Raw genomic sequence first — 22,013 nt, forward strand, 5'->3', positions numbered from 1 at the left:
TTGAGTTTTTTTCTGTGCTGTTCTCTGATCCCGTTGCTAGTGTCTGTAATAACTTTTGTTTCTAATGTCTCTGCAAAGCAAACCATCGGTGTCGAATTGTGCGATACAAATAAACTTGCCTTGCCTCCGCCCCTATTTATGAGCTGGTAGGACCAGATCAAAGCTGAAAATGTATCACGTGACACCGACGTCAGCTCTGGAGTGTGATGTCACAGCAGGGTGTAGCGACTGTTTTTATGTGTTGTCGTTAGCAACAAGGACGGTAAAACCATCGTGTACGCTTGTTTATTTCCCTTTCACAATAAAGCTCAAGATCCTGTTGAGACTTTTCAAAATAAACTGAATGACGTGAAAGAGTGTTTACGGATGAGTATGGGCTCAAATTGTGGTCATAAATATGTTGTACTTGTAAAAAAGATTTGTGTGTGGACTTAGCCAAAAAGTACATGTGAAACTCGAAGCGGCAACCTTCTGATTACAAGGCGAACTCCCAACTCTTGAACCACGACCGCCCCACAAATAATTAACAAAATATTTATGACCACAATTTGAGCCCATAGATGAGAAGCAAAAAAGAGCCGGCAGGTGCTAAAAATAAACCTTAGACTCAAACGTTAGAACAGGCCTTTCCCCGCAGCACGCCGTTGAATAAATACTCACGAAGAAAACGGCGGCCGTTACAACTTATGTATCGTTTCATGCATCGGTTAAAACACTCAACTCCAGGTACACGCTCAGAAAAATTATGGTTCTTAAATGGTTCTTCAGATGGCTTCATGGTTCTTTAAAGAACCATCATACGTCAAAGAACCTTTTTATTTTGTGGATGGTCCTTCAGCTATTACAAATGGTTCTTTAAAGAACAAAAGGTTCTTCATCCTTAGCAATCTAAGTTTGATGGTGTAAAGGGCATAAATATTTATTCACTATAATGAGGCTGTGAATTATACTGTGTGTTTTCTTTGTGTGCATGTGTGTGCGAAGGGAGAGGGCGGGTTACCTGGCAATTACCCTTTAAGAGAAGATGGTAGGAAACTGAATATTCAAATAAAAGTTAGAAATATTTGCTTAAAAATATACTGGTGGCAGGGGTGGGGGCCAAAGCCTAAAGACCCTAACCCCCGCAATTTAGTATCCGGTATACAGAAACTGTTTTCCTAACAAAACCACTGTTATAATTAAGTGAAGGTGCTCCCAGCTAATTTGAACCTTTGGCTTCTAAAATATGTGGTTCAATTGCGTGCTGCGTACATAACCTAATGTCAGCTAGACCGAAATTAAAATTTAATATATTGTTAAAGTCACTAAAATGGTGCCTGAAGCCTGTTGTGAGCTCTGTGTCTGCTCTAGAAACTGAAATTCTGTAGATCTGAGCCGTACATTAAATACTCACATGAACCTGTACTTTGAATTCTGTATGAGCTGTATAAAATACAGCTATGCATAAGAGTTTTGAATGAATAATTAGATTAGATAACTCTTCATTGTCTAATCGAATTATATAGAAATGAATAGAAAGTGGTTCTTTAGACTGATGCCATAGAAGAACCTGTTTTGGTGCCACAAAGAACCTTTCAAACAATGGTTTCAAACATGAGAAGGTGTGTCTTTGACTGTTCCTGCATAACTTAGTTTCGGACTAGTTGACAAGTTATGCTCCGGTCATTTGATGTTTCCAAGATAGATGTTCTTTTGTAATATAGTTAAATTTTTTTGTATATTTAATTTATCCACCATCATACATCATACATACAAGCTAAGAAGAGGTCGTTATACTAACAAGAGGTATCAACGCTGGGCCAAAGTTCAGCACATGGTTAAAGTTTGTAATCCAGCCAGAGCTGAAGCAGGTAGCATCAACACATAAATCTACTCTACCCGGCTTAAATCACAAGAGCACCTCTGACCAAAAAGCTGTAGATTTTTCTTGTTTGCACAAATTAATCCAGATTCACATTAACTGTGTTCACAGGTCCAACAAAATGAGGAAGAGGAGGGGCAGAAACACAATTAGATTGAATTACAATTGGATGGAAGTTGAGGACAAGGAGAAGGAAGCTTTGGATGAGGAGGAAGAGAAGCAGCAGGAGCATCTTTAGGGATCCCTATGATGTCATTGAGGTTTGTTTCATTAATATGGTCCTCTCACAAAGAACGATGACATGTTTTAGTTCACGTACTTCCTGTATTAAATAGTGATATGCAAAATGTTGTGAAAAACCATGGAGCAGGTATAGTGCATCTGCAGGTAAATGAACATCAAATCGCTAAGACAGTCTGAAATCTGTATATTTATCACCCTTATGATAAAACCCATGTCAGCCATTGGTTTATGGACTTTGTATTTTGAAGCCTCAACATTTGCATTATTGCTGTTGCTATGTTGGGACCATATTAGGATGAGGGATCAGAATCTGGAGTCATGCACACTATTATTTCATTTAGTGTGTATCCATAAGATTCGTACAGCAGATCCAAGTTGTGCCTTGAAAACAGGAAAGTCGTCTGCATAGAGGAGAACTGTAATAGCAGGCTTGTACAAAGTGAGGCTTTGTGCTCACATTTGCTGCAAACACTCATTTTACCCTGTTTTGATGCAGCTTTCACTTGAAATCAGGCAAGAACTGGACTTATTTTTTACAATGTGTTCTTGTGAATTGATTGTGTATCGCATATGTTTGGTTTGACTTTCTGCAAGACAACAGTCGTCCACTGGCCAAAACAATTTTCCAAATACCTTCACGTGATCAAGCCTGGATTTAGAAAAGAATAGCAAAAAAAATCTGCACCTCCTGCTTCAGATGCAATTTGTGTTTGTGCGTTCAGAGGCAGCGGCGAGAGGGGAGACCTCGGGTCATCCAGCTGGAGAGCCTGACCAGGAGGAGTCGAACATTAACTCAGCTCTTCCAGGGCACCCTGCAGACTCGGCTGTTGGCATCGACGAGGGATGACGTGAACGCCAAACTGGAGTCCATCACAGGTCAACTGCAGGTATGCGAGTCAGACCTTCTGAGGAGGGTTTCACTTTTCTCTCTTCTTTATAATTGACTCTTTTCTCTCTCTTTCAGCTCCTTGTCTCAGAGTGGGAGGGATTTGAAGCACAAAGGGAGGAACTTGTCATTTGGTTGGCTGATATGGATGTCCGCCTGAGTGAGGTTGACCAGCTGACAGGAAACACCAGTGAAAAACTGAAACAACTGCAGGTGTGGGCTTGTTTTGATATGACATATATTTGATATGAAACATACGTCAGAGACATTGTCCTAAACTGGACTAACAAAGGACCATGAGTACAACATGAAAAGTACATTACATAGCGTAAGGCTGAAGTTCATTGATCATTTTAATCATAAACTTGTTGTTGAAATGTTTTTACTGAACATGCAAATATCTGCTGATGAAAATGTGTTGATTTATTGGTCTGTTATGAAGCTATTGCTATTTCTAATGTGTTTTATCACTTTCTGATGTTTTATTAATTAAACAATACATGTATTATTTGTTGTGTTATCTGTAGATATAGTATTTATATATATATTTATTTATAGTATAGCCAATATATTTAATTATTACTTTTTAAAACACTAATATGTGAAATGTATTAGTAGTGATGTTGTGCTGAGGGTTAAAATGCCTTTTTGTCTTTTGGTAACTACAAAATGACAATAAACCATTAATATATGTCTATGCTGTGCTCGTATTTATTTTACCCTACTCAAATTCAATTTATGATGCATTTTATTTTGAAAGATTTAAAATGTTTTTTTTAAAGAACCACTCAAAAAAGGTTCTTTAAAATGGTTCTTTTAAAGAACCATTTGAAGGACCTTTTTAAAAATGGTTCTTTAAAGAACCATTTTTAAAAAGGTTCTTTGAAAAACCATTAAAGGTGCCCCAAAGAACCATTTCTTGAAGCAGTTTAAGAGTCTGAATGCTCGGAAAGCTCCCGGCCCAGACGGTGTGTCTCGTCTACTGGACGCAGCCGGAGGGTTCACTTGGTTGTTTGCTCTCAATAGAAGCTGAGCGCGTCTCCGTGTCTGTGCTGGTAAACGATACTGAGTCCCAGTGCTCAGTAAACTGTACACCTGACCGTTATTCTCCCACTGAATCCGGTGTGTCCACGGTCCAACACGTGCTCAACACGATGGTGCTGACCGGTGCCCAAACACACCAGAACACCAAATAAGTAAAATAACACAAACACGAACTTCTCCATGGCTCGTCGGGATGGCAACTGCTCCAAAAGTGACACATGAAATAGGCTGACATTTGAGTTTGACACGGGAGGTGAGGGGGTGTTTTGAATATGCTTGACTCCGTCACGAGGTTGCGCACAGCATCACCGGCAAGGGGGCTTGGTTTGAGAGGTTTTTGGCATCTGTGATGTGATTTACAACCATCCACCCATGTACAGCAAGAAGCCGCACTCACAACCGTGGGCATCAGCAAGTTGGTGAAATTTAAACAAAACAAAACAGCATTCCATCTGAAACTCTCTTATTGTACCCAAAATACAAATTTTAGTGATTACATGTGGCTTCATTAATTATGTTCAAACGGATGAATACATAACGCAAGTAATAACTTTATGATCAGTCAGTGAATGAAGGAGCTCAAGAGTGCAAATATAGTTGCAATAAAGTGACAAATATGCCCTTTTATGTCAAACAAAGACCGAAATAAGTGGCATCAGTGTGAGGATGAGAATGAGCGATCCAACCTCACACTGCAGATATCAGGGCAAAGCACAGTGGGGGGGGTTGCAGTCTGCGCGCACAAGAGGGCTAACAACGCTGTGAGTGACGGAATCCACCCAAACTGAGGAACAGCTTGTTCCCCAGAGCTGAAGCCTGCACTGTTTGCACTATAATATAATATAATATAATATAATATAATATAATATAATTAGGGCTGTCAAATGATTAAAAATTTTAATCAGATTAATCACAGCCTAAAAATTAATTAATCATGATTAATCACAACTCGAAATATGACCAAAATGTGTGCAAACATACTGACAGATAGCGGATTTTTACACACTTGTTAGTTGCGATCTGGAGCCATGCATAGTTGGTATGTTCCTGGCGGGAAGCAAGGTCTTCCTTAAACTTCTCTTTAAACCTCACCACATATGCAGGGTCCTCATCAGTTACTTCCATGACACGGCGCAGGTGGCAGAAGACTGGTAGAACTACAGAGCAGGAGACGTAGGCCTCTCCTCCCAGCAGTTCAGTCTGCAGATATGTGCAGTGGAATACACACATACACACATGGGGTGGCTGTAGCTCAGGTGGCAGAGCAGGTCAGCCACTAATCAGAAGGTCGGTGGTTCGATCCCAGGCTGCCTCCTGGCTGCATGCCAAATATCCTTGGGCAAGATACTAACCCGTGTTTGCCTACTGGTGGTGGTCAGAGGGCCCGGTGGCGCCTGTGTCCGGCAGGCTCGCCTCTGTCAGTGCGCCCCAGGGCAGCTGTGGCTACAATGTAGCTTGCCATCGCCAATGGGTGAATGACTGAATGTAGTGTAAAGCGCTTTGGGGTCCTATGGACTAGAAAAGCGCTATACAAATGCAGGCCATTTACACACACACACACACACACACACACACAGATAAGACAGCAAATTAAAAAAAGCTTTTTAATACTAGGTAATATTAATAAAATATTTGATTTCATTTATTTTTTAAATAAGACATTTTCATAATAACAAAACTGATTTAAGATGTATGTTTGATACATTTAATCTAAACCTACAATTATGGTCACAATGACAGGCTCACCTGCAGGGCTCTAGAAGTGTCTCCAGTCTCTGGAGTTTGTCCCACTCTGGAGGCGTCAGGAGGACAAGTTTATGCTTTTGTTTATCCAGAGTCGCGGTTACTGCAGTTTGGTTGCGGATCAAGCGCTTCACCATCTCCAGCGTGGAGTTCCAGCGCGTAGGCACGTCCTGGGCCAACGGCTCCTGCTTGCGCCCCAGTGACACCTGCTCTGCGTTCAGCTCTGCTGTGTTTGCTGGGCTGTGCTTAAAATGGCCAACAATTTTGCGGCATTTGGCCAGCGCAGTGACAAAGCCACTGTCTGCGAGACTCACTGTGATGCATCTCTGTAGAATGTGCGCGGTACACGGCATGTGATTGAATGGCATGATGCGAGCCGCGGCGATCATATTGCGCGCACTGTCCGTGCCTACTGTTGTCACCTTCTCCTCAATTCTCCACCTGCGAGCAACAGTCTGGAACTGCTCTGCACAAGCCTCCGCAAAGTGCCGCTCTTCCGTTTTCATTATAGTCAGCGCAAAGGATGTCAGACCCCAGGCTTCAGTGATTAAATGCGCAGTAACTCCCAGGTAATTGTCATTACTCAATGATGTCCAGTGGTCTCCTGTCAGAGCCACGCATTCTGTGTGAACTAAAGCCTCTTCTTTTTTCTTTTTCTCCGTTTCATACAGTTCGTGGATTCGAATTGTTATTGTGCTTCTCGCTGGGGGCTTGTAGGACGCGTCCTGAGATGCAACCTTTAAAACATCCGCAAAGCCCTTGTCCTCCACAATGCTTAGCGGTCTGCAGTCCTTTGCTATCCATTTGGCTATATTGTCGGTCAGTTTGTCCAAAGAAGACTTACCGAGTGGCCTGCGTTCACTAAGAGTGGTCTGAGGCAGGCCGGGTGAAGCTGCTGCCCCGACAAACGCGTGTTTGGCATTAAGGTGGTATTTTAAGGTCGAATTTGAACGGTGAAATTGAAACTCTTTACTACAGTGAGTGCAAATTACAACGCGTTTGTTTATTGTCCCATCTATGTTCTTCTTGTATTTAAATTCCCCATCCAGAAGGCCATCCGCTTCCTGCTTCTCCATTTTCAGTGGCGCGGTAAACAAATCAAGTGGAATTATGGGAGCGACTTATCTGCGTGTTGCGCTAAATAGTTAAATATTCTAACGTAATTAATTCCAAAATTTAATTATCACAATTAACGCGTTAATTTCGACAGCTATAATAAACATATATAAATAAAACCACTTTTTTTTTTTACGTTAGTAATTCCTTTTGTGCATAATTTTATATTATTGTTAATAATAAATGAATTAAAGCAACAAAACAACCCGAAGAGCCGGTTCGGAGCCGAAAGAGCCGGCACTTTTTAGTGAGCCAAACCGAAAGAGCCGGATCTCTAAAAAGAGCCAGAAATCCCATCACTAGGATATGTGATTTTGGTCACATCGCACATCCCTACTCTGAGGTTCTAGCAAATTAAAACAAATGAAATATTTCACTGGAGCTTTAGATCCCCCTCTGTCCACAATAAGTCACGATGCGTTCCGGCAAACACTTTTTAAACTCCTCCAGCAAAATAAGGGTTTAACTCTTCCACGGTTTTAACTTTACATGAACAACACCATTTCTCAAACAACACATTCTTTTCTCGCGCAAACTCAACAAAAGTCTGGTTAGCAGTTTTATTAAGATTCCTAAATTTCTGCCGATATGCTTCAGGGACAAGTTCATACGCCTGCAGCACAGTTTTCTTAAGAGTTTCATAATCTAAACTCTGCTCAATAGACAGGCTTGAACACACTTCTTGGGCTTTTTCCACAAGCTTACATTGGAGTAAGAGGGACCAAAACTCTTTCGGCCACTACCTATAACTATAACTAAACTAAAACACAAGCGGTTCATTAAAAGACATGAGGTTTTTTTTTAAACTTTATTATTGCTCAGTAATAAGACAAAAGTATTTATTACCTGAGTACGAGATTCATAAAAATACACCATAGCCATGCATTAGTTTAGTTTGTTTATTTTTAGCAAATGCATTTTGCAATTTAGAATAAATCTGCATTCATGTGCAAAATGTAGCATTTCCCAATGAGATTGAGAACATGCAGTGCCCTCACAGAAAGGGCCAAACAATTTCAACAACAGTGAGAGGTTCTGAATCGAGGTGTTTTAAATTGTAAGGTAAAAACCTTACAAAATTAAAGCTCCAACCCAAACAATCCCCCACGAGCAAGCACTTGGCAACAGTGGGGAGGAAAAACTCCCTTTCAACAGGAAGAAACCTCCAGCAGAACCAGGCTCAGAGAGGGTCAGCCATCTGCCGCGACCTGTTTGGATGGGGCTGATGCGAGACAGAACCAACACTGTAGGATTTTAAAATTGTTGAAATCTTGTGAATTGTATATATCATAGTCGAAATCATAGCCTGATTTCGACTATGATTTTGTAGGGAAACAATGTTTTCAAAAATTTCCCAAAACAACAACAGTTCCTAGTGGTGTTTGAAGAGGATTGTTCAGATGAATTGTTGTTATTATTCTCCTTAACAACAAAAACCTTAATCCTCTTCTCCTTCATCCTGTTCACTTCAGATATCAACATTCTTGCTACATTATCTTCAAAGTTTAACTGCCTGAATTCCATGGCAGTCTGTACCATCAGTTTAGACTTATATGTCTTCTTTAGACTCTTATAAACAGCTCTAACAAGTTTGTCTAAAGATTTTGGAAGTTGTGTGGGTAGTTTACCCACAGCCATTTCAATGACGTTTTCTAAAATGGCAAAAATGTTGACCTGCTTTGTTGCTGTGCCTGTCTTTAAGGCGACCATGTTGTTCAGCCTAACAAGAAACTGAATTATAAAGTTTCTTTCTTTAGTTTCTTGTGTCCTTTGCCCTGGACTGGGGATCTGTTCTTCAGACGTTTCAGCAGGACTGGTCTGATTTTCCCAAACAACAGAACCCTTTATCCATTTCTCCTTTACCTTATTGATCTCTGATATTAAAATTCTTGAGACATTTTCTTCAAATGTTGACTGACGAAATACAATGAAAAATCGTAGCAAGTCCTTGGAGTCGTACATCTTGTGCAGTCCACGGAAAACAGACTTAACCACCCTGTTTATAGATGTTGGCAGTTCTGCAGGTAATTTTCCTGCAGTTTTTTCTGTGACTGTTTTGATGAGTGAAAACATGTCGATGGGTTTTATGACTAATTTAGTTTTTGTTGTAATGGTGTTTGAAAGCTTTACAACAAACTGAACGATAAAGTTTTTTTCATCCATTTCTCGTCTCTCTGCCTGTGTACGGGTCATAAAGACGGATTTGAAGAGAAGTGTCTGCATCTCCTCTTCAGATATTTCTATGGGCCTGGTTTCCTGTGGACTGTCTCCTTTAAAGGAATCCATTTGAGTTTTTTTCTGTGCTGTTCTCTGATCCCGTTGCTAGTGTCTGTAATAACTTTTGTTTCTAATGTCTCTGCAAAGCAAACCATCGGTGTCGAATTGTGCGATACAAATAAACTTGCCTTGCCTCCGCCCCTATTTGTGAGCTGGTAGGACCAGATCAAAGCTGAAAATGTATCATGTGACACCGACGTCAGCTCTGGAGTGTGATGTCACAGCAGGGTGTAGCGACTGTTTTTATGTGTTGTCGTTAGCAACAAGGACGGTAAAACCATCGTGTACGCTTGTTTATTTCCCTTTCACAATAAAGCTCAAGATCCTGTTGAGACTTTTCAAAATAAACTGAATGACGTGAAAGAGTGTTTACGGATGAGTATGGGCTCAAATTGTGGTCATAAATATGTTGTACTTGTAAAAAAGATTTGTATGTGTAAAAAAGATTTGTGTGTGGACTTAGCCAAAAAGTACATGTGAAACTCGAGGCGGCAACCTTCTGATTACAAGGCGAACTCCCAACTCTTGAACCACGACCGCCCCACAAATAATTAACAAAATATTTATGACCACAATTTGAGCCCATAGATGAGAAGCAAAAAAGAGCCGGCAGGTGCTAAAAATAAACCTTAGACTCAAACGTTAGAACAGGCCTTTCCCCGCAGCACGCCGTTGAATAAATACTCACGAAGAAAACGGCGGCCGTTACAACTTATGTATCGTTTCATGCATCGGTTAAAACACTCAACTCCAGGTACACGCTCAGAAAAATTATGGTTCTTAAATGGTTCTTCAGATGGCTTCATGGTTCTTTAAAGAACCATCATACGTCAAAGAACCTTTTTATTTTGTGGATGGTCCTTCAGCTATTACAAATGGTTCTTTAAAGAACAAAAGGTTCTTCATCCTTAGCAATCTAAGTTTGATGGTGTAAAGGGCATAAATATTTATTCACTATAATGAGGCTGTGAATTATACTGTGTGTTTTCTTTGTGTGCATGTGTGTGCGAAGGGAGAGGGCGGGTTACCTGGCAATTACCCTTTAAGAGAAGATGGTAGGAAACTGAATATTCAAATAAAAGTTAGAAATATTTGCTTAAAAATATACTGGTGGCAGGGGTGGGGGCCAAAGCCTAAAGACCCTAACCCCCCCCCCCACACACACACACACACCCCTAACCCCACAAACACATTATGAATATGGTGAGTTAACAAACAGTAGACACAATACACACATTCAAGTACTGTACTTTAGTTTTAAATTTTAATAAAGCATTACTATTTTCTACTCCAAGGCATTACTTTTGAGATTATTATATATTTTTGAAAATACAGCATAATGATAATACTAGTTATTGTAAACTTTACAAACCACCCAGCAGTATGTAAAGTCAAATTATAAGATACAAGTAAATAACAATTGCAGAACAGAATGTCAGTGTAATGAACACACACTTCGTTTTGACAAAGCACAGCTTAGGTAAATGATCTGAGTAGTTGTTCATCACTGAGCAATTTGTTAATATGTGTTTCGAGCCAAATAAATGACAGAGAGAGAGAGTGACGTCAGAACACGTCATACTATAACCTCCCGGGAGCGAACGGAGGGGGTCAGTCGTTGGGATGCGCATGCGCAGACAGAGTGTGCGAGCGGCGGGCCTTGACCTTTCGGGGAAAAAAACTCACGGACGGTGACAGCGAAACGGATAACAGTCTTCAGTACCTGCTGGACTTTGAAGCTGTGGATTCTGGGACTGTTAGGAAAGGTAAAACATTTCCATTAAAACCTTATTACTGTTTTGTTTTTGTTACTCGTCATTGTAGCTTGCTGTTAATGTTGTGCTAATAGTAGCGATTAGCTAGATACGTTAGCAGTTGAGGTCAGCGCAATTTAGTATCCGGTATACAGAAACTGTTTTCCTAACAAAACCACTGTTATAATTAAGTGAAGGTGCTCCCAGCTAATTTGAACCTTTGGCTTCTAAAATATGTGGTTCAATTGCGTGCTGCGTACATAACCTAATGTCAGCTAGACCGAAATTAAAATTTAATATATTGTTAAAGTCACTAAATTGGCGCCTGAAGCCTGTTGTGAGCTCTGTGTCTGCTCTAGAAACTGAAATTCTGTAGATCTGAGCCGTACATTAAATACTCACATGAACCTGTACTTTGAATTCTGTATGAGCTGTATAAAATACAGCTATGCATAAGAGTTTTGAATGAATAATTAGATTAGATAACTCTTCATTGTCTAATCGAATTATATAGAAATGAATAGAAAGTGGTTCTTTAGACTGATGCCATAGAAGAACCTGTTTTGGTGCCACAAAGAACCTTTCAAACAATGGTTTCAAACATGAGAAGGTGTGTCTTTGACTGTTCCTGCATAACTTAGTTTCGGACTAGTTGACAAGTTATGCTCCGGTCATTTGATGTTTCCAAGATAGATGTTCTTTTGTAATATAGTTAAATTTTTTTGTATATTTAATTTATCCACCATCATACATCATACATACAAGCTAAGAAGAGGTCGTTATACTAACAAGAGGTATCAACGCTGGGCCAAAGTTCAGCACATGGTTAAAGTTTGTAATCCAGCCAGAGCTGAAGCAGGTAGCATCAACACATAAATCTACTCTACCCGGCTTAAATCACAAGAGCACCTCTGACCAAAAAGCTGTAGATTTTTCTTGTTTGCACAAATTAATCCAGATTCACATTAACTGTGTTCACAGGTCCAACAAAATGAGGAAGAGGAGGGGCAGAAACACAATTAGATTGAATTACAATTGGATGGAAGTTGAGGACAAGGAGAAGGAAGCTTTGGATGAGGAGGAAGAGAAGCAGCAGGAGCATCTTTAGGGATCTCTATGATGTCATTGAGGTTTGTTTCATTAATATGGTCCTCTCACAAAGAACGATGACATGTTTTAGTTCACGTACTTCCTGTATTAAATAGTGATATGCAAAATGTTGTGAAAAACCATGGAGCAGGTACACTCTAATAAGTAAAACATTGGTTCAAATAAAAAAAAACATGTTAACGTTTTCCACTAGAATTTTTGAGTTAAGCCAACTTCTGGCAGAATAACATTAATTCAAAGCAATATTTTTGAGTATGGTGAAGTAGCTTTTTTGGCCACAATTAAAAACATTCTTAAGTAAAATTAACTTAATAATTTTCGACTAGAACACAAAAATTTAAGTTGATCCAACGTGAATTTTATGTATAGTGAAGTTACTTTTTGGCCACAAAAAAAAACACATTCTGAGTAACATGAACTTAATAATTGTCAACAAATACACAGGAATTTAAGTTGATCCAAGATTATATTTATGTATGGTGAAGTAACTTTTTGATCAAAATAAAACACATTTATAATTAAAATGAACTTAACTGTCGGCATAAATAGTATTTATGTTGGTCAAATATGATATTTTGGTTACAGTGTAGTAATTTTTTGGTCCCACAGGAGATTCTATAAGGGTATTTACCTGTTTCCCAGCAGGCTAATTCGCTCCAAAATACAACCTTGATCATTTGGCTGTGTCTTATAACCATGACTACCGCGTAGGCAGGCTCATGCATGGTGGTGCCTGCCCACAAAGAAGTCAAGGTTCTAAGACCTTAGAAACTTGTCGATCACTTTTTTCCCCCAAACGAACGTCAGCCTTAACATGGGCTGTGTGTGCGCTTGTGTCATGACCTTCAGAAAAAAGAAATGGATGTTGTGTGTATTTGTTTGAATGCGGCAGATGTGATGCCAAATACCTGGACATCAGCTAACGGACTCGTACCTGGTGCTCAGAAAGAATAGAAATTCAGACAGATGTATTCAAATGAGTTAGACCCATTTAATTACAATAACAAACATCACAATTCTTTAACGTGCATGCGAAGTGCAAGATTTGTGGGCTTCAGTTTCCTAGAACACAAATTGCCCGCTGAAACTTAAGGAACTGTGTATTAAAATTGTAATAAAACCTACTACTTGAATCCTCTTTTTTTTTACTTTAACATGTGACAGTGAATCAAAACAAAAGATGACAGGCTGCTATACATTAAATGCACTAATTTAAACATAAAATGAGCAAAGCTTCTTTCATTCAACTTTGTCAGCACTCTTACAAAGTATTCTTGATTCTCTTCCATATTTGACTTTTCACCCTCAAGATTAAGGCCAGCTAAAGAGGGCATTACACAAACTTTAAAACACACCAATACCCTCAGAACACAGGTCATGGGAGAAATTAAACGCATTCCTTAAAAATGTGCAAATAACAGCATTTAAGACACAGCAAACCATTAACTCAGAAGACTTAAGAACAGCGCTTTAAAATTTAGTAAAACACAATGAAGTAGTGCCAGAAATGCAGGAATAAGGTTTTTGTGAAACTCACTCACGAATGGTCTATCAAGTCTGCTCTAGAAAATACCAAACTAAAGATTCATTACTTTAGAGCTGGCTTTTTGTCCATCAAGCTCAAGGCATAGCTTTTGAAATACCTCAAAGGTAAATTTCAGCTGCTTGGGATAGGTAAGGTTCAGAGCGTAGATTACTCCCATCATCAAAGCACAGGATCTGGCAACATCAATCCTCTCCAGGATCTTGGATCCCTCAACGATGATGGTTGGAGGCCCATCACCAATGATAGCAATCTTCATGATTTGCATTGCAAGGTCTGCGTTGAGCTCCTCCTCATCCTTGTAGGAGAAATTAAATGTTAGGATGTATAAAATACATAGCTCAAGCACTTCAGGATGACGTGCATAAGGGAATGAACTACTACAGGTAGGAAAATAAGCTAAAACAGGTTGTCTTTTGTGTTTTTCAGTGATTTTACTTTGTCATTCTGTAATTTTTAAAAGCTAAATTAAACCATAATCCAACGTTTAAAATAAAAAATGTCTTGTTTTTCACAGTTTTGTTTTTCCACTTTGAAAAGAAAATCTAATAAATCATTTTTAAGGGTTATTCCACTTCTAAGTGAAATTTTATCTATTGCCATATTGCCACAGTTAGAAAGTGAGAAACAAGCCTTTTGTAAACAGCACACTAATTCTCCTGATCCGGAAGCAATCCATTTGCTTGAGCAGAGCACAAACAATGGAAGTGAATAGCAGGTGCTAGCATGTTGTGTGCAAAAGTGATTAAAATGACTAACAAAAATGAAAACAGTAATGAAAACAAATATTTCTTGGGAGCTCAGTAATCATGTTCACGGCAAATGAAAAGTGCAAAAGTAACACGGAAGATTTGCAGAAGCTGATTTAGACTTGAGACTACATTGCAGTTACGACAAACACCGCTGTAAACATCCACTGTATGGTGCATGGATATAACGCAACAGTTGGAAAAGCCTCCAGCTTCCATAAACAAACACACACAGCCACTACTATACAAGCATGGTAAGCTGCAGTAACAATGGATGGGTCTTTGATTTGTTGAAGAAATATTGCACAAATAGCATGTTGGTTTATAGACACTGGTCGGCAGTGGCTTCAACTGCTGTGTTATAACCATGTGGAGGCTTACAGCAGTGCTTTGTCGTAATGTAGTCCCAAGTCTAAATCGGCTCCTGAAAATCCTTCATGTCAATTCATACTTTTCATTTGCAGTCAGCATGATTGTTGAGCTCCCCAGGAATACTTGGTATCATTATTGAGTGATTTTAATCACTTTTGCACACAAAATGCTAGTACCTGCCATTCACTTCCATTGTTTATGCTCTGCTAAAGCTGCTGCCAGATCAGGAAAATGACTGCGCTGGCTACAAAATTTTTTATCCTGTGTGTTTATGTTGCACCTTATCAGGGAAACAGGTTTCTATTCAGCAAATTATGTTCAATGACAATGGCAATAAACATCTTCAGATTGTAATTCTGAAATGCTTTTTTCTCACTTATACATGGCAATAGACATATCTTCACTTAGGGTTGGAATGTCCCTTAACTCATTCAGTGCCAGCCACTCTCAGATTTCATACTCCCCTCAGTGCCAGAGATATTTAGCTTTTTCACTGATTTTGAAGGCTCACAGAATATTTTGTTCTATGACTATGTGAATTCTGAAACCACCATGACAAAAATGAGTCTCTCTTCTTTCAGCAGCAAAAAAAAATGTTTCTACCTCTGTTATTTAGAAATCTGCAGTAGAAAAGAGAAACTTTCATGACAAAACACCTGTTTCTGGATCAAAAGCGCTTTGTGTAAATAGGTTTTTCTAGCAGATCAGTGACTTTGATGTAAATATTTCGTGTTTCAATGATTCATGCAACATCTCAACTATGTTTTACTACTATGAAGTAAAAAAATCACCTGTAAAAATGTATTTTTGGCAGATTATTTTTTGTATAAAAATAGTTGTTTATAGACAATTTCAACATTTGAAAAATATATAAGAAAAAAGCGACTGATTTATGATTCTGAGAGTCTGTGTGTGTGTGTTACTCCCGCACAAGTGAGTGCGCGACTTAGTCTGTTCACCCCCCACCCGGCCATCGGTTCGTCTATCAACTGTGCGTTTTATGCAGCAAATCGTTCATTATTCTGGTCCCTGCTGCCTTCAGAAGTTTCTAACAGGAGATACTGGTCAGATAAATCCGGTTCATGTTCACTGGAATCGCTAGAAAAACCATGACGTCAGGCTGCAGACACCTCAAGCTCGAAATGACGAGCTGGATCAAAAATCGCGCCACAATACTCGTTCTCAGTAGAGCCGACTGTCACGCTGGTGGGATTTTATCCATGTAATCAACTCCACCACCTTCTCAATTCAATAAAAAGCTCAAGAGGCGTCTATGGCACTGAGCGTTCGGATTCATTTTGACGTCTAAAGACGTCTATGGCACTGAATGACTTAAATACTCAACCCTGAACAGAAAATCCAATGAACAAAACACAAAGACCCAACAGAGACATGCATTCAAAACTAAACAAAAAATTAAAAACCAACTCAAGTACTTGCGCTGTATTGTTTGAAAAGATCCTCCTCCTTCTCTCCAAGATAGACTATGAGGCAGCGAATAGCAATTTCTCTGCGCTTTTCAACTGTGTTGTCCTGATTGATAGAAAAAAATAGAAGGTGTTCAAAATACTCTTTTTCAGTGGAAAATGTGCCCACATTACAGAACTGGCAACAGAAACTGAGTATTTCAGAGGTTCTCATTGTTGAGTGAGTTGAGTGTTTCCTTGATCTGTGTGATTTTTGGCTACCCCATGACTTAAATGAACAAAAACAATCTAGGTAAGGACATGGCAGAGGCTGTACACTGGGGATATGGCGTAACCTATAATGTTTCATCAGCTCTTCCTTAGTGGAGGTTGCAAATTTACAGATTTTGCAAGGCCAATCCATACTTCATGATTCTGAATTACTCAATTCAAGCTTACTTGTTAAAGCTTACTTCAGAAGGTCCCTTGGTATTCGATACCAGGAGAAGATGATGGTTTGAGCCTTTGTCCTGGCAAGAAACACAGCAAAGTAACTGAATATTTCGGTGAGATTCCCACTTTCTTTAGAAGGCTGACCACGTCTTAACTGGAACCCCTAGATCTGCAATGCCAGGACAGTGTATAACACCAGAAAGTTGTGCCTGCACAAAAATACAAAAGATGGTATTTTCAACTTCACCTGTGAGTCTTCAATACAGTGAATAAGTTTCACCTGTCAAAGCTGTGTGAGCTAGAACCAAACATTCAAAACTACATAGACCTGAATACACTGGGTGCTGGAAGGCCTAACGTGGCTTTCCATAGATCAAATATACATAGAGGTGACATGGACTGGGCCAGTCTGTTGGAGCGTGTATCCCCAACGACCGCGATCTTGGAGGGGTCTCCACTCGCCCCCAGTGCATATTTGTGCATGTATTTCTACTGAGGAATGTGTTAACTCAAAAAATAAATAAATAAAATAAAACTATATATATATATATATATATATATATATTAGTTTTTTTTTTTTTATCAACAAAAGCAAACATAAGGTGTGGCATGACAGGACAGAATCATTTCTGACAGTAAATACGAAAAAAAAACCAAACTTTTTTATACACAAGCTACAATGTCAATAATCCCACTTGATCTGTTTTCATTTCATTCTCCAAAACCAAATTGGAATCAATGCTGAGTCAGCAGCTATGGTCATTTTTGTGCACCCTAGTGTTGCAAAAACTGGCATACTACTGAAACCATATGTGGGATTATTGACCTTTCTTGCCTTATCTGTTTGGAAAAATATTTAAACATTTTCCTTATTTACCATGGGTGAATACATTCCTCAGTAGAAAAAATGCACTGGTGGCGAATGGGGACCCAACCAAGATGGCGGCCCGCTATTGATTTTTTTCTTACTTTCAACCTTTATTGAGGCATATCAATGTTACAGCCAGTGCCAATGCACGCCGCCTCTACGTCTCTACAAAACACGGAAAGTACCCAAAAATTAGGGACAGCTAACTAGCCTACCATATGCGGCACAGTGCACTTAAGTCTGGTCTTTTACCTGTGAAAATAGGCCGAGCAGCCGGTGAAGAACCGCTCTTAGCGGTCAACAGACACACCGGACTAATGGCGACCGCACTTCCTGCGCAGAAGCCAATGGGGTTGAACTTCACCCCGTAACGTTACGAAAATTTAGAAGCGTTTCTTAACAATTACTAACATAAAATGCTTCCCTTCAAAAAATAAATTTCACATTTCAAAAATAAAATCACAGTGAACACAACTTAGCTTGGCTAGCTACGTTAGCATAGTAGTTTGCGCCGGGGCGAACAACGTCCGCTATCTTTTAAAAATTATAAGACAATTACAGTGGTCTGCATTAGAGTAACGTCAGTGTTAAATTTTCCAAAAAGAGCCCAACAATTTATGCTATCGCGGAATTAGCTGCTGTGTGTATATTAAAACACACAAACGCGGGGGCAAGCTAAGATGTATGTTATGTATGTTACGTCGTTGTTTTAAAGTAAACTAACAAAATCCAGAGCGACTGCAGATATGTGTAATTTCGCATAAAATTACTCACCGTTCGCGACGAACACAGCTCTTGATAAACCTTGAACACGTGCTGTTGAATATGTCCGCTTGTGTAGAAGAAGGGAACTATGAGCTGTTTACACGTCATCAAGTTGTATTTTACATCGACAGAACTTAAAATTATATTGTTTTTTGATTAAAAGAAGATTTTAAATTCAGACAAATCACGATTATATATTGAGTAAAGAGGCATAATTTATGTGTCACCCGAACTCAATAAAATAAAAATTTTAATTAGGAAGTCTAACAGTATTTATGAACTTGATTTTTCATTTCACAACAACATATATATGTAAGTAATGACTAAAGATCCCATTAATTACTTTTTAGAGTGTACGTATAGTGCATCTGCAGGTAAATGAACATCAAATCTCTAAGACAGTCTGAAATCTGTATATTTATCACCCTTATGATAAAACCCATGTCAGCCATTGGTTTATGGACTTTGTATTTTGAAGCCTCAACATTTGCATTATTGCTGTTGCTATGTTGGGACCATATTAGGATGAGGGATCAGAATCTGGAGTCATGCACACTATTATTTCATTTAGTGTGTATCCATAAGATTCGTACAGCAGATCCAAGTTGTGCCTTGAAAACAGGAAAGTCGTCTGCATAGAGGAGAACTGTAATAGCAGGCTTGTACAAAGTGAGGCTTTGTGCTCACATTTGCTGCAAACACTCATTTTACCCTGTTTTGATGCAGCTTTCACTTGAAATCAGGCAAGAACTGGACTTATTTTTTACAATGTGTTCTTGTGAATTGATTGTGTATCGCATATGTTTGGTTTGACTTTCTGCAAGACAACAGTCGTCCACTGGCCAAAACAATTTTCCAAATACCTCCACGTGATCAAGCCTGGATTTAGAAAAGAATAGCAAAAAAAATCTGCACCTCCTGCTTCAGATGCAATTTGTGTTTGTGCGTTCAGAGGCAGCGGCGAGAGGGGAGACCTCGGGTCATCCAGCTGGAGAGCCTGACCAGGAGGAGTCGAACATTAACTCAGCTCTTCCAGGGCACCCTGCAGACTCGGCTGTTGGCATCGACGAGGGATGACGTGAACGCCAAACTGGAGTCCATCACAGGTCAACTGCAGGTATGCGAGTCAGACCTTCTGAGGAGGGTTTCACTTTTCTCTCTTCTTTATAATTGACTCTTTTCTCTCTCTTTCAGCTCCTTGTCTCAGAGTGGGAGGGATTTGAAGCACAAAGGGAGGAACTTGTCATTTGGTTGGCTGATATGGATGTCCGCCTGAGTGAGGTTGACCAGCTGACAGGAAACACCAGTGAAAAACTGAAACAACTGCAGGTGTGGGCTTGTTTTGATATGACATATATTTGATATGAAACATACGTCAGAGACATTGTCCTAAACTGGACTAACAAAGGACCATGAGTACAACATGAAAAGTACATTACATAGCGTAAGGCTGAAGTTCATTGATCATTTTAATCATAAACTTGTTGTTGAAATGTTTTTACTGAACATGCAAATATCTGCTGATGAAAATGTGTTGATTTATTGGTCTGTTATGAAGCTATTGCTATTTCTAATGTGTTTTATCACTTTCTGATGTTTTATTAATTAAACAATACATGTATTATTTGTTGTGTTATCTGTAGATATAGTATTTATATATATATTTATTTATAGTATAGCCAATATATTTAATTATTACTTTTTAAAACACTAATATGTGACATGTATTAGTAGTGATGTTGTGCTGAGGGTTAAAATGCCTTTTTGTCTTTTGGTAACTACAAAATGACAATAAACCATTAATATATGTCTATGCTGTGCTCGTATTTATTTTACCCTACTCAAATTCAATTTATGATGCATTTTATTTTGAAAGATTTAAAATGGTTTTTTTAAAGAACCACTCAAAAAAGGTTCTTTAAAATGGTTCTTTTAAAGAACCATTTGAAGGACCTTTTTAAAAATGGTTCTTTAAAGAACCATTTTTAAAAAGGTTCTTTGAAAAACCATTAAAGGTGCCCCAAAGAACCATTTCTTGAAGCAGTTTAAGAGTCTGAATGCTCGGAAAGCTCCCGGCCCAGACGGTGTGTCTCGTCTACTGGACGCAGCCGGAGGGTTCACTTGGTTGTTTGCTCTCAATAGAAGCTGAGCGCGTCTCCGTGTCTGTGCTGGTAAACGATACTGAGTCCCAGTGCTCAGTAAACTGTACACCTGACCGTTATTCTCCCACCGAATCCGGTGTGTCCACGGTCCAACACGTGCTCAACACGATGGTGCTGACCGGTGCCCAAACACACCAGAACACCAAATAAGTAAAATAACACAAACACGAACTTCTCCATGGCTCGTCGGGATGGCAACTGCTCCAAAAGTGACACATGAAATAGGCTGACATTTGAGTTTGACACGGGAGGTGAGGGGGTGTTTTGAATATGCTTGACTCCGTCACGAGGTTGCGCACAGCATCACCGGCAAGGGGGCTTGGTTTGAGAGGTTTTTGGCATCTGTGATGTGATTTACAACCATCCACCCATGTACAGCAAGAAGCCGCACTCACAACCGTGGGCATCAGCAAGTTGGTGAAATTTAAACAAAACAAAACAGCATTCCATCTGAAACTCTCTTATTGTACCCAAAATACAAATTTTAGTGATTACATGTGGCTTCATTAATTATGTTCAAACGGATGAATACATAACGCAAGTAATAACTTTATGATCAGTCAGTGAATGAAGGAGCTCAAGAGTGCAAATATAGTTGCAATAAAGTGACAAATATGCCCTTTTATGTCAAACAAAGACCGAAATAAGTGGCATCAGTGTGAGGATGAGAATGAGCGATCCAACCTCACACTGCAGATATCAGGGCAAAGCACAGTGGGGGGGTTGCAGTCTGCGCGCACAAGAGGGCTAACAACGCTGTGAGTGACGGAATCCACCCAAACTGAGGAACAGCTTGTTCCCCAGAGCTGAAGCCTGCACTGTTTGCACTATAATATAATATAATATAATATAATATAATATAATATAATATAATTAGGGCTGTCAAATGATTAAAAATTTTAATCAGATTAATCACAGCCTAAAAATTAATTAATCATGATTAATCACAACTCGAAATATGACCAAAATGTGTGCAAACATACGGACAGATAGCGGATTTTTACACACTTGTTAGTGTTATTTAATGCTAAGACCACGCTGAGTGGCCTGCGTTCACTCAGCGTGGTCTGACGTAGGCTGGGTGTTGTGCTGGAAGCGAATTAATCACAGCCTAAAAATTTATTAATCGCAACTCGAAATATATGTGTATATGTGTGTATATATGTGTAAAAATCGGGACAGATAGTGGTTTTTAACACACTTGTTTGTTTTATTTATTATTAATTGTGAGTACAAGCAGTACAAGCAGAACAGGGCTTCAAATAATTGTGAGGGATTTTTACTGAATGTTTTCCACCCGTTTAAATCTAGCACATTGTTTTATCCATATACATCTTCAAGTTCACAGAACATAGGCCTAATTCAACAGGCAAAATGTGGAGGCAGGAGTGGCCAGGTATCTGCGAGCAAGGCGGGCCAGCTGGCTGTGGGCTCCTGCATGAGCTGCCCACCACTGTAAGGGACAGTCCTCTAAGGCAGTGCAGGGCTCTGCTCTGTAGCGCTGTATGGCTCTGTCCTGCTGTACCTCCTCCTCTGACTCAGAGTCAGAGTCCATCTGCAGCAGGCTCAGCCTCTTCTTGGCTGGACCTTCTTCTGCAGTGTGTGATCTTCTAGGAGAGTCTTCATGCAGCATGCCTGCCAGTGTGGTCCACACTGCTTCT

At 39.5% G+C, this 22,013-nt stretch overlaps 2 long non-coding RNA genes across 2 annotated transcripts; both read left to right on the plus strand.

Moving 5' to 3' along the window:
* Nucleotides 1-10,458: 10,458 nt before the first annotated feature.
* On the plus strand, nucleotides 10,459-13,158 carry LOC145424544 (uncharacterized). The gene is made up of 2 exons (XR_013905620.1): nucleotides 10,459-10,936; nucleotides 11,906-13,158. It is a non-coding gene; the product is annotated as an uncharacterized LOC145424544 (long non-coding RNA).
* A 5,416-nt stretch (nucleotides 13,159-18,574) lies between these two features.
* LOC145424545 (uncharacterized) lies at nucleotides 18,575-20,003 on the plus strand. Its single transcript, XR_013905621.1, has 2 exons — nucleotides 18,575-19,307; nucleotides 19,385-20,003. It is a non-coding gene; the product is annotated as an uncharacterized LOC145424545 (long non-coding RNA).
* The last annotated feature ends 2,010 nt before the right edge of the window (nucleotides 20,004-22,013 follow it).

Source organism: Astatotilapia calliptera, chromosome 23 (assembly GCF_964374335.1).
Source record: "Astatotilapia calliptera chromosome 23, fAstCal68.1, whole genome shotgun sequence".
Lineage (NCBI taxonomy): Eukaryota > Metazoa > Chordata > Actinopteri > Cichliformes > Cichlidae > Astatotilapia > Astatotilapia calliptera.